The sequence below is a fragment of the Chrysochloris asiatica genome, unplaced genomic scaffold (genome assembly GCF_000296735.1).
Source record: "Chrysochloris asiatica unplaced genomic scaffold, ChrAsi1.0 scaffold00050, whole genome shotgun sequence".
NCBI classification, from domain to species: domain Eukaryota; kingdom Metazoa; phylum Chordata; class Mammalia; order Afrosoricida; family Chrysochloridae; genus Chrysochloris; species Chrysochloris asiatica.
In genome coordinates, this window is record NW_006408568.1 from 14430051 (window position 1) to 14435055 (window position 5005).

Genomic DNA, 5005 nt, shown 5'->3' on the forward strand with positions numbered 1-5005 from the left:
GACAGCACTTAACAACAACAACAACCTGACCTCATGCTGATAGCCTTCCTCAGCCAGATGATTTGTCTTTGTCATGTTTAAGACTTAATAAACAGCTCTCTACAAAATACATTGGAAGTTGTGATCTCGTTTTCCTTCTAGAACATGGGCTTCTACAGTAAAGGGGGAGGAACACCTGTCTGCTACAATCTTATGGTGCTCCTCTCCTACCCCCCAACATATGTGCCTTCCTCACAGTTTAGTAGTTCCCAGTGACCCCTCCACCTGACCTCCTGTGACTACTTACAGATTCATAGAGGTTAGAAGGGAACTTAACAACGGCTTCCATTACCAACAAGCAATGAATCCTTGAAAGCCCACTATAGTGTCTTAGACAAAGTGGTCCTATATTGTGTGCTTGATTAGACCCAGTGCCAGGGAGCTCCCTACCCCCAAGGAATGAATGTATATACAAAGGGGTTTCAAAAAGTTCATGGAAAAATGGAATTAAAAGATAATAGAGTTTCCACACAAACTTTTGGAAGTATATATAATATATATATTTAGAGTATGTGTAAGTACTTTGTACATTACACCTACTAATCCAAAGACCATGTTGTTATGTGACAACTGTGTTATGTGAAACTTCAGTGTTCCAAAGCGCCTCAGGCTCCAGGAATCATTTTAGAGGGATTGCTCCCTCTATGGGATTGCTACCGCACTTGCAGCTGCCACTCCAGTTCCTCTTCAATGGGTGTCTTGACTTCAGATGGGTGGGTTTGTTGGTGCCATTTTAAACCACAGGCAGAGCTGATTGCATCAGGATTTGCAACTCTGCCACAACTTACACTGAGTTCTTGATTTCCATAGAAATGCCTACCCACCCTGAATTGCTACCCACTGGCCCCCTTGGCCCCAGGCTTGAAAACTGCAGTTCTTGGGGCCTGTGGCCAAGTGAGATCCAACATTTCACATTAACAACAATGGTAATAATAATAAAAAATATCTATCTAAGTAGTGGTACGGGTTGGGCTGCTAACTGCAAGGTCAGCAGTTCGAACCAACCATCTGCTCCTTGGGAGAAAGATGAGACTTTCTATTCTCATGAAGATTTACTGCCTAAGAAACCCTGCACAAGATCACTATGAGTGGGAAACGACTGGATGGCACTAAACAATGACAGCAACAATGGTAAAAAATATTGAATGATGCAAAAAGCATCAAAAGAAGATGGAAGGTCGGGACCAGGCTGGCGAAAGAAAATGGGGATAAGACTCTTGTGGTACAATAGTGAATAATTGCCATCAGGATTGACTGTGAGGGTCGGAAATTAGAGGTAGATGTTTTTTGACAAAAGGAAGGGAGTGATTGATTTTGCAGCCCAGGAGCGGAGGTGCCTGAGAAGAGCCGAAAGCGTGACCCTACCCAGAGAGGCAGTGACACCAAGCATGGAAACAGAGATGATGATGAGGACAGATGGAGTGGCTGGGGACACGGGACTCAGGGAGGGAGAGGGGCTGTGTGCTGACAGCTGGGGGTGGGTATAGGCCTGTGGGATGTTTCCTTTGGTTATTTGATGATGCATGGAGGGGATTGTAATCATTACAGTGAAACGAAATACGATAGGATAAATGTAAAACTGATGTTCTCCCATGTAAACCCACATAACTCATAATAAAAAAAAATAAAGAAGATGGAAGGAAGACACACTCACTATAGTGAAAAGAATTGGTTGATGCGCACCCATTTCAAAAAGTAGCTTATGTTCAGTATTAAAGGAAAATAATTCCAAGATGCACTAAAGGCATTGGCAAAAACAAGGTTCCTGGGTTTGATGGAATACCAACAAAAATGTTTCAATAAATTGATAAAGAACTGGAGGTGCTCACTCACCTATGCCAAGAAATTTGGAGGACAGTTACCTGACCAAATGATTGGAAAAGATCCATATTTGTGGCCATTTCAAAGAGAGATGACCTAATGGAATGTGAAAATTATCAAACAATATTGTTAATATCACATGTAAGTAAAAATATACTGAAGATAATTATAAAACTATTGTAGCAAGTACATCTATAGGGTGCTGCCAGGGATATCATTGCTGACAAATGTGGATCTTGGCTGAAAGCGGAGTATTCAAGAAAGATGTTTAGTTGTGCTTTATTGACTATGCAAAGGAATTTGAGTGTGTGGAACATAATACACTATGGTTAACATTGCAACGAATGTGTATTCTAGAATACTTAATTGTGCTCATGAGGAGCCTATACATAAGCCAAGAGGCAGTTCAAACAGAACTAAGGGACACTGAACAATTGAAAATAAGGAAAGATGTGTGCCAGTGTTGTATTCCTTCAGCATATTTATTCAATCTGTTTGCTGAGCAAATAATCTGAGAAACTGGATTATATGAAGAAGAATGTGCCATCGGGATTGGAGGAAGACTCATTAACAACCTGTACCTGTGATATGCAGATGATATAACCTTACTTGCTGTCAGTGACAAGGACTTGAAATACTAATGAAGATCAAAGTCTATACCTCAATGTAAAGGAAACAAAAATCCTCCTAATTAGACAATAAATAATATCATGTTAAACAAAGAAAAGACTGAAATCTTTCAAGACTTCATTTCACTCTGATCCATAGTCAACACTCATGGAAGTAGCAATCAATAAATCAAAAGACATAATGCATTAGGCAAGTCTGCAGCAAAACACCTTTTTAAAGTGTTAAAGAACAAAGAAGACAGTTTGATGACTAAGGTGTAAGCTTGATGACTAAGGTGTACCTGCCCCAAACTATGGTATTTTCAACTGCCTCATATGCATTGGAAAGTTGGACAATGAATATGGAAGACCATAGAAAAATGGATGCATTTCAATTATTGTGTTGGTGAAGAATATTGAAAGTACCATGGACTGCTGGAAGAACAAACAAATCTGTCTTGGAAGAAGTACAATCAGAATGTTTCTTATAAATTCGGATGGTGAGACTTCATCTCTCATTCTTTCAGCATGTTGTCAGGAAGGACCAGTCCCTGGAGAAGGACAACATGCTTGGTAAAGTAGAAGGTCAGTGAAAAAGAGGAAGATACCCAAGGAGATGGATTCATACAGTGACAGCAACAATAGGCCCAAATATAACAAGTATGAGGATGGTGTGGGACCAAACAATGTTCTGTTCTGTTGTGCATAAGATTGCTATGAGTTAAAACCGACTTGAGGGCACCTAACAGCAACTTCTGTGGACATTGATTGTGAATCCAAGTAAAATAAAATTCTTGACAATTTCCATCTTTTCTGTTTATCGTGTTGCTTATTAGTCCAATTGTAAAGGGTTTTGTTTACTTTATGTTGAAGTGTAATCCACGATTAAGATTTAGTCTTTATTCTTCATTGTGAGTGCTTCAATTCCTTGCCACTTCCAGTAAGCAAGATTGTATCATCTGCATATTGCAGGTGGTTAATGAATCTTCCTTCAATCCTGATGCTACATTCTTCTTCATATAATACAATTTCTCAGATTATTTGCTCAACATACAGAAAACCCTGACACACTAATTTCCTGATTTTAAACCACATAGCTTCCCCCTGTTTTGTTCAAATAACTGCTTCATGGTCTAGGTACAGGTTCCACAAGAGCACAATGAAATGTTCTGGAATTCCAACTTGTCCCAATATTATCCATAATTTGTTATGATGTCGTTGTTGTTAAGTGCCATGGAGTCAGCTCTGACTCCTAGTGACCCTGTATAGGGTTTCTGAGAAACAGCTGGTAGGCTTGAACTATCAACCTTGTGGTTAGCAGTCCAATGCTTCCTACAGTTTCACACTAGTCAAATGCCTTTGCATAATCAATAAAGCACAGGTAAACATCTTTCTGGATTTCTCTATTTTCAATGAAGATGCAACTGACTTCAGCAATGATATCCCTTCTTCCACATCCTTTCCTGAATCCAGTTTACATTTCTTGCAGCTCTTTGTCAATGTACTGCTGCAACTATTTTTTTACATTATTTTCTACAAGATATATTACTTGCATGCAACATTAATGACACTGTTCAGTGGCTTCTGCATTCTGTTGGGTCACCTTTCTTAGGAATGGGCACGAATGTGGATCTCTTCCAGTCATTTGGTCAGGAAGCTGTCATGACATAGCTGACTGAGCACTTTCTGTGTTGCATCCTTTTGCTGACACATCTCAGTTTGTATTCTGTAAATTACTGGAGCCTTGAGTTTTTACAATGCCTTCAGTACAACTTGGGCATTTCTTTCAATACCATTGGTTCTTGCTCATATGCTACTTCTTGAAATGGTTGAATGGGGAATAGTAATTTTTGGTACAATGATTCTTCGCACTTCTTCCATCTCCTTTTGATGCCTCCTCTGTCGGTCAATATTTCACCCATGAAATCCTTCAATTCTGTAACTTGAGGCTTGAATTTTTCAGCTTGAGAAATGCTGAGCATGTTCTTCCCTTTTGATTTTCTAACTCCAGGTCTTTGCATATTTCATTATATCACTTTACTTTGTCTTCTCCAGCTGCCTTTAAAATTGTTCTCCTCAGCTCTTTAATTTCTCATTTCTTTCATTTGCTTTAGCTTCTCTACACTAGAGAGCAAGTTTCACAGCTGCCATTGTGCCAATCCACCTCATTGGGGGTTTCCCTCTTTTTTTTTTCGCTATTCCTCCACTTTACCAAGGATGATATCTTTCTCCAGGGACTGGTCCCTCCTGATAATATGTCCAAAGTATGAGAGACAAAATCTAGCCATCTTGGTTTCTAAGGAGCATTCTGATTGTACTTCTTACAACACAGATTTGTTTATTCTTCTGGCAGTCTATGGTACCTCTAATATTCTTCTCCAACACCATACCTCAAATGCATCAATTCTCCTACAACCTTTCTTATTCACTGTCCAACTTTCACATACATATGAGGTTATTGAAAATACCATGGCTTGGTCAGGTGTACTTTAGTCCTCAAACTGCCATTTTTGCTCTTGAACACTTTAAAGAGGTCT